Source organism: Oryx dammah, unplaced genomic scaffold (assembly GCF_014754425.2).
Source record: "Oryx dammah isolate SB20612 unplaced genomic scaffold, SCBI_Odam_1.1 HiC_scaffold_15, whole genome shotgun sequence".
NCBI lineage: Eukaryota > Metazoa > Chordata > Mammalia > Artiodactyla > Bovidae > Oryx > Oryx dammah.
Window position 1 is genome coordinate 36,624,957 of NW_024070199.1, and position 14,519 is coordinate 36,639,475.

Genomic DNA, 14,519 nt, shown 5'->3' on the forward strand with positions numbered 1-14,519 from the left:
TCATTTCCTCCATCAAAGACTGAGAAATACAGCCTCAGGAAGACGTCAAACAGGATCAAGGTCTCTCTAGATGTTCTCACTGTGTTCTCTTTAAACATGGTATAGCAGTGGCCTCTAGAATCTTGGGGGAGTCAGAGACACACACCAGTCAGCCTGAGCCCTTATATGAGACTCCCACAAATGTCTAGACCTAGCACAATTCTTGATTTTATTTCCCTCTTTTGGTAAGTATCAAGGGAGTTTCTCCTTAGCAGGGGATATGAGAGTTCATCCACAACCAAAAAGGGCCAAGACATGAGGTTTCCATGAGGAAGGGTGTAGGGGAGGGGAGGACTGGGAGTTGGGGATACAGAGGAATGATAAACAACAAAGTCCTATTGAAGAGCATAAGGAAATATATTAACTATCCATTCATAAACCACATGAAAAAGAATAAGAAAAAGAATATATATGTCCCTATGTGTAGAACTGAGTCACATTGCTGTGCAGCAGAACTTAATGCAACACTGAACATTAGCCACACTTCAATAAAATTTTTAGAAAAGAAAAAGAGTGTCCATAGTTCTCCTCTCTCCCTATTTCTCTCCTTCTGACTCCTGCTCCTTGTTTTCTCTTCAGAGAATGATGGTTCTCCTCCTGCATCCCCACAATCCATACTTTATTAAACAATTTTATTTTGTATTGGTGGATATCTGATTAACAATATTCTGAGTTTCAGATGGACTGTAAACGGGCTCAACCATATGTATCCATGTATCCTGGTCATGAAAATACCCCTCCCATCCAGGTTGTAATATAATTAAGTGGAGTTCCCTGAGCTACACAGTAACTCGTTGCTTATCCATCTTATACAGAGCAGTGCCCACAACACGTTCTTGAAGACTTAACTTAGGAACTCTGGGAATCCTCCTTTGGCCTGCACTCACCCTCCTTGTACACTCCAGGCTTGGGTGGATAACGTACTCTGGTTCCCCATCCCCACCAGTCAGTCTTTAGCCCTCATCACCCTGAGTAAGTCCCCAGTGCCCCAATGCAGAGCATCTTGGGATGCCATTTGCATGGAATCCAGTGCAGTTTTGCCTAGAACCAAGCAACCCTCCATATGGCTCCATGAGTTTACAGTTTTAGAATTCCTGAAATTCCCTCCCTTCCTTAAAGTCTTCTTTGAGCCCATCAGCCAGCTCTGAACTCCCCTAGGTAGCTGACATGAAGCCTCCACCCTGTGCCGGGGCTGAGCAGTCACTGTGAACCCTTTATTCACATTAGTATCCAGCCTTCCTTCAGAGAGGCCGGGTAGCCTGACTCACAAAGGGGGCACCCGGCCAGAGCTATGGGAAGATGGATCCGAGAACTAGGGTGACCTTGTAATTTATCATCCAAACCAGGAAAACTGCGAGAAGGGAAGGGAGACGGTTAATCCCTATGGTGGGACAGCACACTGGGACTGTCCCCAGCCATTCTCCTTGTCACATGGCCTATTTCAGGGACTGCTAGAGCTGACTTTCCTTGTTCATCCATCTGAGGGTTCAGATTGAACTGAAGCTCTTTGAGGACTGAGGACCTGAGTGTTCCCCTCTCCTTGTGACTCCCACCATGCCAGCATGGCCTGGCGTCTCCACATTTATTTCAGGATGATCAGTGTCCCAGAGGGCCCTTTACTCTCAGGTGGTTCATGTTGTGGGAGGCTCTGGCACAGCCACAGGGCTCAGTAGCATCTGCAATAGTGCTAGATGGCCTGCAGAGGGCGCCCTTCTCCCAGCAGCAGCCCAAGTGTTATTTCAAGTTCCTATTTGAGAACCACCCCTCAGGCTTCTCCCCTCATCTTGAAGATGTAGGCTTGAGCTGGGACTGGATAGTTGATACCATTGATGGTGAGGATAATAGAGGACAGGGTATTGACTACAAAACATGACACGTAGTGCTGTTAGAGAGAGAGAGACGTTGGCCCTGGGGATCCTTCTTGTGCGTGGAGACTGGGAGTGACCCTGCGGCATGACCCTTCACCACGGAACCCCATGGCCGATCAGCTTCTGAATGTTTTTGACCCGTCTTCTTGGGCCAAGGATCAGTGATATCACAGTATCCACAAGGGCTTCACAGCCGCCAGAACAAGCAATAACTTTTCTTTCCATGGAGATGCTGAGAGACAGTGTGACAAAGCAGGCCTCAAGGTCACTCTGAGTCTCCCCAGAGGTGCCCCCTTCCCGACTGTCTCCTAAACAGCTCTTTGTCTCTTGCCCTCTTTTTCTTTGCTCCCGACATGGCACCTTCCTTGACATTCTTGAATGCAGTACTTGAATACACCAGGCTGTTTTGAACCTTGACTCAAGCTGGTCTTCCTTCCTAGAGGAGCCCCCTCCCCTTTGACTAGCAAATTTCTTCTCATCTTCCAGATTACAGCTTAACTGTCATGGTTTCAGGGAAGTCTTTCCCCCAGTGTTGATCAGTCTCCTTCCTTGATAGTCTCTGTAAACACTTCCTCATGTCTAGCATGTACCAAAATCGCAATTAATTATGTGTGTGTCTCATTTCCTGTGCATCTGCCTTCTTAGAAGTGAGGGCGAGTTTCATTCTCATTGCCTCCCTAAAGTGTCTGGTACACAGTGGATGCCCAAGGCTTGTCTGTTTGGCAAGTGAATGAAGGCTGTGAGAATAATGAATGAGAAATACCCATAGAGCTGTATCTGGTGGGGAACAAATAACTGGTCAATCGCAGAATGAAGATGGAGATTCGTGGGAGCAGTAGGCTCTCATAGTGGTGGGAGACAGGGGCTCCTCTGGGTGAGGATGTCTGCCAGCACTGCTCCTACAACCAGCTCAGACCCTCAGTCCCTGGCCTGGAAATATATGGCAAGCCCATAGACATTCCAAAGGACGGGTCAGCTTTTGTCTGAGGGTATCACACAGAATCCTATCAATTATACCTCTTGTCCTCAAGTTACTCCTGGATCCTACCTTCCTGATTCTGTTATAGCCCCTGCCCCACTGTGTGCCCATGAACTTGAGGTGTCTTTTTTATTAGTTGCTTTCACGTCTTAAGACTTCAGCAAATCTCTCTAACCTTCTCAGTAGTTGCTCTCTTAGGAAACCAGTCTCCCCATTTGCTCAGGACTTTCCCTGTTTTTAAAATGACATTTATCTGTACTGAGAACTTCCTGTGTCCCAGGTAGCCCTGGACAGTTTGTCATCTTATACCTCTGTTCACCACACTGAAGAGTCCTCTAACCATGCTCCACGTCTCACAGGGCAGTGGGTGCAATTCTCTCCCATCTGCACAAACTTCTCCGGACCCTTTTAGTACCCTGGTCAGAGCCCTGGTCAGAAGGCCTGGGGATTATGAACTCATTGGTTGTTTGCATATCTATCTGCTTGTGTGTATGTTTGTATGTGTGTTTGTTTTTGTCTCTGTGAGTGCTTGTGTGTCTCTGACTAGCTATGCATATTTATGTGTGTCTCTGTGCATGTTTGTATGTGTCTGCTTGTGTGTTTTCATGTGTCTGTGTCGTTGTGAGTGGTGTATATTTTTGTGTGATTCTGTGTCTGAGAATGTATTTGTGTGTGTCTGCCTGTGTCCATGTACAGTAGCAGGAGTATCACTTGGGCTGACCCTCAGAGGGAGGGGCTTACCGGTCCTTCTGTACACTCCAGTTGCCTGTGTGGATCAATGATAGCCAGTTGAGCTCTCCCTGGTTGTATAATTTATCCACCCCACCAAACATCATCACACTGTGTTTCACCCTGCATGTGTAGAGAGAAGAGAGGAGAGGGATCCTTGGAGGACAGTAACAACAGCACTGTCTGAAAGCTGTGCTAGTCCACCCATCCAGGCCCTAATAAGGTCCCCATATACAGCTGCAGAAATCGAGGTAGGAGCAATTGAGATCCAGACCGAGGTCGGTTACTGGCTAATGAGTGGCACAGAGGAGGTTAGAAGCTGAGTCACCTGGATGGGATCCACCCACTATATCTTCTGAAGATACCCTATCTCCTGCGAACTGACTGCTCAGACACACTCAGAGGACACGGTGCTGAAGCATATTTGCTTTCTCCTTGTCCACCTTGTCATTTTTCAGGAAAATAAAGCCTGCGAGTTCTAAGGATGCGGGTTCAGGTCACCCAGAATTGGCTCCACTGGCCTGTGACCTCTACTGTCCAAAGTGCCCCATACTCAGAAGGAACCCCATCTCTGCTTTCCCTGTCTTGAAATGCCTAATATTTCTTGAACAAGGGGTCCCACACTTTTGTGTCCCACACTTTCATTTTTCACTGGCTCCTACATATTGGGTAGCTGGACCTGGGTTCCAAGTGAAATAATAATGAGGAAGGAAAGATATCCACCAGCCTTCTCCTTCCTTCCTTATCAAATTCATAAGCAAATCCTAATGCCTCTTCCTTCAACTTGTTTCCTGTTGCCTTCCATTAGCCTTCCGCTTCACTCACCCCCCTAGACCAAGTTACTGGTCTTGAGCCCAGGATCTGGGTTGTATTCCAATAAAACTTTATTTATAAAAGCCAGGGGGTGATGTCAGGTAGGGACCTGGGACCATAGTTTTGGTGGGTTAGATTATCTCTCAGGATAATTCTTTACCAAATTTTCTATAATTTTCTTGCAACTGAAAGCATCTTACAGCTAATTTGGAGAAAGAGATTGTCCATCTCAGACTTATTTGCTCAAGTAGAAGGCAAAAACAGGCTCAGAAATGGCACCTTGATTCTTCAGCTTGTCAAAGATGGGGATGGCTCCAGTGAAGGATATGTTGGGGTAGTTCAAGCCCAAGATGCCATCAAAAGGTGTTTCAAACCAGGATTCCATGAAGGTTAGATGGAACAGGTTGTCAGTACTTACAAGGTCCCCAGTGTGTGGGAGAGAAGAGTTTCCCACTTATAGATACGTGAAGTGGGGCTAGGACTGGGATGTGGTCCCCTGCATTAGGATCCTCAGAGAAGAATTGAGGCTGGGCTCTGTCTTCAGTGGCCCACAGATGGTTAGACCAACCTGAGAGGGGAATTTGGGTTCCATTTGAGAGAGGCTGTGAATTTTAAAACATCTGCCCCTCTGAAAAATTCTCCTTCTATTTGCCATGAAGGAGAGGGCTGGATCCCATGATCTTAGTTTTTTAATATGTAATTTTAAACTGGCTGAATGTGTCCAAATGTTAATAGGCAACATCTAATTTGTCACTGTGATAGACTGCTAGGGCACCAACTCAAGATTCTGAGCACTGAGAAAGGAAAATAATCATTAATATCTATGCTATTTTTGTTTCTATTATGCATAGGTTATGTAATTAAAAACAGTTCCAGGAAAACAAGCTAGACTGTCCCTTCTGAGGATGAGGAGAGAGTGATGGGGAGCAGCTATAGTACAGATGAAGGCTCACTCACTGGTCTGCAGCTCACCTCCTGCTGTGGAGGTCTGGTTTCTAATAGACCCAGGACTGGTACTGGTCCTGACCCACTGTGCTGGTATTGTGGACTCCTGCTCTAAACCCAATAGTGGGACATTCTCTAAGACAGATCACCCTGCTTCCGCCCAGTTTCTGAACAAATAACAGCATTCAATTCGGGAGAGGAGCAGTGATTTAGTCTTAAAGGAGAACAACCAAGTGCAACATATGACTACATTCTTTCAATAAACTGTGAAAAAACATGTGCTTTTTGAGAATCAGGAAAATTTGTACATGGACTGGATATTAGATGTTAATTTTATTGGGAACAAAAGAGCGTTTTTTTACATCCTATCATTTTACCCCAATACTCATTATGTATATTTTGTGAAATGTTCATCTCGTCCATAAAACATTTCAGGAAAAATGAATAAGGAGTAAAAGAGAGAATGAAATGAGGGTCTGTCTTGATTTAAAAACAGATCTGCATAGCAGGTATGGATTGAATTGTGTCCACCCTTGACTCCAATGTGATGGTATTAAGAAGTAGGGCCTTTGGGAGGTGAGCAAGTTGACATGGGGTTTGATAATGTTCCCCCATGATGGGATTATCCTTTCCCTCTTTTTCACTCTTATTCTCCCTCTTCTTACTTCTCTTCCCCCACCACAAATGAGAACATAGCAAGAAGAAAAAGACCTGGTGCAAGTCGAGAATGTCTTCAACGGGAACTCAATTGTCCACCACCTTGATATTGCATAGTCTCCGGTCTATGACAACCTGTGGGACTAAGAGGTTAGTTTTGTAGTTATTGATGCTGCATGATGAAATATAGGGTTCATGACCCTCTTCTTTCTTATATTTGTTATGTTTGAAATAGTTTTGTACGAAGAAGTTTATTTATTTATTTTTTCTAATTAGTCTGGTGTTTATTTTCTCTTTATTTCTTTATTTTTATTTTACTTTACAATTCTGTATTGGTTTTGCCATACATTGACATGAATCCACCATGGGTGTATAGAATGAAGTTTCTGTCTTAGTGATAACCTGAGGGGCCCAAGATAGCAGATTCAGGCAGGTCCCTGATGAGTGAGTGGTTGGAGGACCACATGCTCCTTCCTCCAACTCTTCTGTTGTCATCTGAAAACCATCCCCCCAATACCTGACAAGCTTACCTCCAACACTATTTGCATCTCCACTTCCTGCTAAGCTACTGAGTCATCTAGTTGGAGACCTTCATGACTCAGGACAGGGTCTGAAAGGAGAAAGAATGCATACACTTTTAGAAAGAATGATCTAGGCAAACCCCTCCTTGGTTTTCCCTTCTTTATTGCCATCTGCAGGTGAGAGAGAGGGCCTGGCTAGTGAGGAAGGCACAAGTGAGACTGCATGGATATTTGCAAGAGAAGGGAGGAGGGGTTCATAACGCAATAACCAGGAGGTGGGCAGTTTGCACAGGACGCTGGAGGGAAGGAAGAAGCACTGGGAAAAGAATAGTGCCTACCTGAGGGCCAGACCTACCTGAGTCTTCCTGTTAAACTTGGAGGTCCACATCCTTCCTGCTTTAATTTCTGCTGCAGATATGAAGAGGATAGAGCTGTACTCACTGCTAATGAGTCATGGGGTGAGGGACAGCCTCCCTCAGGAGCCCTTGGATTCCACTCTAATTGTGGGTATCATCCCAAGGCAAAGAGCAAATGGCAGTTCATTCAAAAGATGGCCTACTTTAAATAGTATTTAAAATACTACAAAATTTGTCTAAGAGTCCTGGCATATCTTGTTCCCAGAGTTTTTTAGAAGAGATGATTCTTTGGCTTAATTTGGGTCCTGCTGTGGATTCTACAAGCTTCCACATTGGTATCTTTTGACTTATATCTACCTGATCTCACCCCACAGAACCCAAATGATGGTAAGTTCCAGGGAGCAAGGCCTCTAAGGTCCTAGGTGTCACAGTAGCTCTGTGCCAAGTGGTCTACCACTCGCAGTCCTAAGCCCAGGACCCATGAATATCACCAGACAGTTACAGCCCCCTGCCCACCAGAGGCAGCCTCAGCATCCTCAGCAACACCCACCTCTGAGCCACTTGTCCAATGATTGGCACTGAGCTTCAGTCTGGACCAAGTGCTCTGGAGCAAGTCCAGTCTCCCTCATCCAAGAGATGGGAAACTGAACCCTGGGGTGTATGAATCACCTTAAGGCTTCAAGTAACTTAGTGAAGACTTGGGAGCCAGGACCTCTGGTTCCCAGGCTAGGACACTTCCTGGAAGGGAAAGATGAGAGAAAGCTCAGTTGCATCCTTTCATGGGTAGCTCTCAGATGTCTGCACACACCAGGGTGGAAGTTCCTTTCCTGTTGTCCCTCAAGTCTGGTTCCAGTTTTTTCAGCATATCTGCCTCATGTAGAAACAGGAAAAGAATATTCAGGGCTGTTTCTTCTGGGTTGACAGTGAAAAGGTAGCCATTTATTAAACTTTGTTACCTTGGTCCTTAGCATTGTAGTAGAGCCTGAAGTCAGGCAGATTGATTCCTCCAGTTCCATTCTTCTTTCTCAAGATTGCTTTGGCTATTTGAGGTTTTTTGTATTTCCATATAAATTGTGAAATTATTTGTTCTAGCTCTGTGAAAAATAACATTGGTAGCTTGATAGGGATTGCATTGAATGTAAAGGTTGCTTTGGATAGTATACTCATTTCCACTATATTCATTCTTCTGATCCATGAGCATGGGTATATTTCTCCATCTATTAGTGTCCTCTTTGATTACTTTCACCGGTGTATTATATTTTTCTATATATAAGTCTTTTGTTTCTTTAGGTAGATGTATTCCTATGTATTTTATTCTTTTCATTGCAATGGTGAATGGAATTGTTTTCTTAATTTCTTTTCTATTTTCTCATTATTAGTGTATAGGAATGCAAGGGATTTCTGTGTGTTGATTTATATCCTGTAACTTTACTATATGCATTGATTGGCTCTAGTAATTTTCTGGTGGAGTCTTTAGGGTTTTCTATGTAGAGGATCATGTCATCTGCAAACAGTGGGAGTTTTACTTCTTCTTTTCCAGTCTGGATTCCTTTTATTTGTTTTTCAGCTCTGATTGCTGTGGCCAAAACTTCCAAAACTATGTTGAATAGTAATGATGAGAGTGGGCACCCTTGTCTTATTCCTGACTTTAGGGGAAATGCTTTCAATATTTCACCATTGAGGATCATGTTGCTGTGGGTTTGTCATATATAGCTTTTATTATGTTGAGGTATGTTCCTTCTATTCCTGCTTTCTGGAGGGTTTTATCATAAATGGATGCTGAAATTTTTAAAAGGCTTTCTCTGCATCTATTGAGATAATCATATGGTTCTTATTTTTCAATTTGTTAATGTGATATATTATGTTGATTGATTTGTGGATATTGATGACTCCTTGTATCCCTGGGATAAAGGCCACTTGGTCATGATGTATGATCTTTTTAATATGTTGTTGGATTTTCTTTGCTAGAATTTTGTTAAGGTTTTTGCATCTATATTTATCAGTGATATTGGCCTATAGGTGGCATCTTTGTCTGGTTTTGGTATTAGGGCGATGGTGGCCTCATAGAATGAGTTTGGCAGTTTGTCTTTGTCTGCAATTTTCTGAAGAGTTTGAGTAGCATAGGTGTTAGCTCGTCTCTAAATTTTGGTTGAATTCAGCTGTGAAGACGTCTGGTCATGGGCTTTTGTTTGATGGAAGATTTCTGATCACAGTTTCAATTTCTGTGCTTGTGATGGGTCTGTTAAGATTTTCTATTTCTTCCTGGTTCAGTTTTTGAAAGTTTATTTTTCTAAGAATTTTTCCATTTCTTCCATGTTGTCCATTTTATTGGCATATAGTTTCTGATAGTAGTCTCTTATGATCCTTTGTATTTCTGTGTTATCTGTTGTGATCTCTCCATTTTCATTTCTAATTTTGTTGATTTGGCTCTTCTCCCTTTATTTCTTGATGAATCTGGCTAATGGTTTTTCAATTTTATTTATCTTCTCAAAGAACCAGCTGTTGGCTTTGTTTATTTTTCTTATGGTCTCCTTTATTTCTTTTGAATTTATTTATGCCCTAATTTTTAAGTTTTCTTTCCTTCTGATAACCCTGGGGTTCTTCATTTCTTCCTTTTCTAGTTGTATTAGGTGTAAAGTTAGGTTATTTATTTGACTTTTTTTCCTGTTTCTTGAGGTAAGCCTGCATTGCTATGAACCTTTCCCTTAACACTGCTTTTACAGGGTCTCATAGTTTTGGGGTGGTTGTGTTTTCATTTTTATTTATCTCTGGTGTTCTTTGGAAGGAATGATGCTACAGCTGAAACTCCAGTACTTTGGGCAACTCATGCAAAGAGTTGACTCTGATGCTGGGAGGGATTGGGGGCAGGAGGAAAAGGGGACGACAGAGGATGAGATGGCTGGATGGCACCACTGACTCGATGGACGTGAGTTTGATTAAACTCCAGGAGATGGTGATTAACAGGGAGGCCTGGCGTGCTGTCATTCATGAGGTTGTAAAGAGTCAGACACAACTGAGTGACTGGACTGAACTGAACTGAATGCATATTTTGATTTCCTTTTTTATTTCTTCTGTGAATTGTTGGTTATTCATCAGCATGTTGTTCACCCTCCATATGTTGGAATTTTAATAGTTTTTCTCCTGTAATTGACATCTAATTTTACTGCATTGTGACCAGAAAAGATGCTTGGAATTATTTAAATTATTTTGAATTTGCCAAGGCTAGATTTATGCCCCAGGATGTGCTCTATGTAGGAGAAGGTTCTATGTGCACCTCCGAAAAAGGTGAAATTCATTGTTTGGGGGTGAAATGTCCTATAGATATCAATTAGGTCTAACCAGTCTAAGGTATCATTAAAAGTATGAATTTCCTTGTTATTTCCCTGTTTAGTTGACCATAGGTGTGAGTGGAATATGAAAGTCTCCCACAATTCTTGTGTTATTGTTAATTTTCCCGTATTTTTTTGGAAAAAATTTTGGCTGCACTAGGTCTTCATTGCTTCTCAGGACTTCTCTATTGCAGCGAGCTGTGGTTACTCTGTAATTGCAGTACACTGGCTTTTCAAGCCTGTGTTTCTCTTGATGCAGATCACAGGCTCTAGGGCACTCAGGCTCAGTAGTTGTGGCCTGCTGGTTTAGTTGCCCTGGGGCATTTAAAATCTTACCAAGCCAGGTCTCAAATGCATATCTGAAGCTGTGGATCAAAAAGAAAAATCCTCTGGAAAGAATTTGAAATACATAACTTTTACATTAAACTTGGCACCTTGCCTATTTTTTAAGGAGACCAATAGAGGATTGTCCGCTACTTCAAGCAACCTCGTGAGACCAGGACTGATTTAGGTTCCCCTCCCAAGTGCCTCTACAGCATCTTGAAGCTGTCCCCGCCATGTCGCCTTGTTCTTGCTTGAGTTTCTGAAACCCACACTAGACCACAGCTTCCAGAGGGCAGAACTGTCACTTAACTCACTTGTAAGTATACATCAGTAAATCTTGTCTCAGTATATGAGACTCTAATGTCAAGACAAGGCTAACACAATGATCAGTTATTCCATTATGAGTTTTAGGTTACAGGTTCAAGTACTGTAATAAAACCTTAAATAACATTGTCTTAAATACAATACAATTTCAATTCTCTTTTATATAATATAAATGCAGGACTCTCCACAGAAATGGGACCCACTTCTTTCTTGTTACATCTTCCACCTGTCCTACTTACCTCTGGTCTAATATGGCTGTTTCAGCCCCTGTCATTACATCTTCATTCCAGCTAGTGGGACAGAAAATAATACTTCCATTTGCAAGTGACATATCATCTGTACTCAAATTCCATGGGCTTAAGTATCTTTATTGGCATGGCAAACCTGGGTTTAGTGAGTCCACAGAAGGGCAGGGGAATGTGATCCTACTACAGAACATTCATGATGAGTAACAAAGGCCACCACCCTTCATTCATGTCCCTGTAATTCATTCTTCTTTGGTTCTCCCCACACAGCTTTCAGCCTGTTTTTGCCCGTGGATATGGATACAGATGAGGCTGTAAGAGAGGAAATGGCCCTGGCTGTACAAATATGGAGAAAACAAGAAAGGAAAGAAGATAAGAAAGTATATAAATGCAAAATCTATAGGAAAGTATGCTTATAATTATAATTTTGCAGTTAATCAATTTAGGTATACCTGTGGTTGGTGAATCAATTTATTAAACAAAACATAAGAGAAATGTAAAATATAAATATATTCACTAAATCCAACAAAATAATAAGGCTATATCACATTAAACACATAGTAGTATCATGATTAGTTTGGATGCACATTGCAAAATACTAAAACAACCATAACTTTAGCAAGATAAACTTGATTTTTGTCTCCCGCTGAAACAAAGATTGAGGTGGGCCAGTGAGAGCTTGAATGATATTCATCTCCAACGTTACATGATCGTCTAATGCAACTGCAGGAGTTCCAGCAATCACAACTAAAATCCAGGGAGCAGTTAGGAAGAAGGTAAGGAAGGGAAGAGACTCATCTCTCAGCTAAATCAGCTCCTTGAAAGCAGTCTTCCAAGAAATCCCTCTTACACGTCAGCTTGCATCTCAGTCACCAGTCATGACCAAGAGCACGGGTGGGTAGGAAATGCAGTCCTGTAGCTACTGGGCTGATGGCTATATAACAAACTATTTTCAGTCTTGAAAGAGAAGCAGAGAATAGATCATTTTGTAGGCAGCCAGCAGTGTCTGCCTTAAAGAACAAACCTTTTCTGAATATATTAGGCTGAACAGCTGGGCACGGTGTGGGAGCCAAGAGGAAGAATCAGCAATGAGAGACAGATGGATGGATCTGAACTGTGCTCCAGAAAAAAAGAAAAAAAAAAAAAGACAGACTGGTCAGTAAAAATCTTCTAAGAACTGAAGTGAGGATTATACATACCACAAGACCCAATTTGTTTTGAAAACTACTTTTCCAACTCAGGTCACAAATCTCTCTCAGTTCTTCAGCTTTTAAATACCTTGTCTGTGTTACATCACATTCTGACCTTCCTGTCTCACCTTCCTTATTTGGGTTCACATCACTTCACTATCCAGTAACCATCATTACAAGATCCAGTACTGGGGAGTTAGCAACACTTTCTAGGTATGTGTGCAAACACAATTACTATGTCTACTTTAATATTAGTTTCTGCTGATCAAGGTCTATTGAAGGACTGATATGCCTAGAATTATCGAGATCTCACATTTCCTCTAAAGTCCCAAACATGAATGTTACTTCTTTGGACCTGGAGGGGATGCACTTACTTTTGGATCCACAGGTTTTACCAGGACAGCAAGTCCCATGTGTATGAACAAGTTACATTTCAAAAGGGTGTTCAAAAATCCCAATTTCTTCATAAGTCCAGCAAAGTTACTTAGACAGCCAACTAAGACAGGTGGCTATATGTTACTGCATTTAATAGTTTATGATAGTTTTCACACAAATAATACATAAAAAAACAAACACAAACAATAAAAGAAACATTTTTAATCTTGCAGTACCTGGAGAGGGCATGGCAACCCACTCTAGTATTCTTGTCTGGAGAATCCCCATGACAAGAGGAGCCTGTCTGACTATAGTCCATATGTTGACAAATTTGAACACAGCTAAATTAAGCACACTTTTAAAAATAGAATAGTAGTACCATCTATATTACCACTGCATTTATGCTTCCTTTCAGACATCGTAGGCTTGAAATAAAAATACTGCACTATTGTACTCCATCAGCTTCCCTTGTAGCTCAATCGGTAAAGAATCTGCCTGCAGTGCAGGAGAGCTGGGTTCAATCCCTTGGTTGCAAAGATCCCCTGGAGAAGGATTTGGCAACGCACTCAAATATCCTTGCTGGAAAAACCTCATGGACAGTGGAGCCTGGTGGGCTGCAGTCTATGGAGTCACAAAGAGTCAGGCTCGACTGAGCAACTAACACTTCTGTACTCCATACAGTTCTGTACAGTAAAGTACACAAAAGCACACCCACTTGTCTGGGATGTGCCCACAACCATGTGTGTCAGATCTGTGAACTAACTGATGTGATTGCACATTAAACTACACTTTTACATGTTTGAAAGTTTTCAACTTGAAATTTTGTTTGTAACAGACTTGCTATACAGGTGTTCAGTGAATGTATGTAGTGAATGAACAAGAGAGGAGAGCAAGGAGCTGTCTGTTCTTTCCATTTTTGTATGTATTATGGCCACTCTGAATAGGAATTGCATGGAGCATAATTGAGGCCTGGTGTATGGGAATATCACTGCAAGTGACAGAGGACCAGGATTCCAGGATGTGGCACAAGAGCCATGGTTGGTTGGAAAGAGCCAGGAGTGCAAATTAGGAGGAAACAAGTGTTCACTGGTTTATGTGAAAGACTCAGCAAATACCATCTGGATTTGTTTGTAGTGATTGAGCTGTGGTTTAGAGGAGCAGTCTCTGTTGCTCAATATGAGCAAAGAGAGGAGAATGAACCATGAAAATTGAACATGTGTCCCAGGTCAAGTATATCTAGTATTAGAAGAGATGTAAGTCCTGTCAATTTACCTGCTCCTTCCTGGAAAGAATTAGAGTAGTAAAGGTGGGAAGGTCCATAGTATGCTAGCACCATTTTCTTCTTCTGTCCAGTGAATATTGATTTCTAATGAAATTTCTTTATAAACAGAGGATGTACTTCATATGATTGAAGTCTTCTAATTCACTGTTCCATATAAACTTTTGGTGCTGCTCTGTGCCCAGGCACAAGGGGCCCTGGAGCCTGGCAGGCTCTGTTTCAGCTACGGAGTGCAGTGTATGGGGATCTCTGTGATCTGGAGCCTGCGGTGTATCTTCAGTCTGGGTTCACATTTGAGGGGTTAACTTTAGTTGGGTTTAATTCGATCATCTTGCTCTTTATCTTCAGTTTGTCCCAAGTTCTTTCTTCCCATGTCTCTTTTTATCCCTGACTTCTTTATGACTGAGTACTTTTTATGATTCCCTTTTATAGACTTAGTCACTTTATTAACTGTAACTTTTCTAAAGTAGTTTTAAGATCCATGGTATGCATCATTAACTTTCCAGTCTATCATTACTAATTATGATAATTATTAATAATTATTAA

At 42.1% G+C, this 14,519-nt stretch overlaps 1 pseudogene; it reads right to left on the reverse strand.

Annotated features, from left to right (window-relative positions):
- Nucleotides 1-1,804: 1,804 nt before the first annotated feature.
- Nucleotides 1,805-10,795, reverse strand: LOC120874072 (annotated as a pseudogene).
- Nucleotides 10,796-14,519: the final 3,724 nt, after the last annotated feature.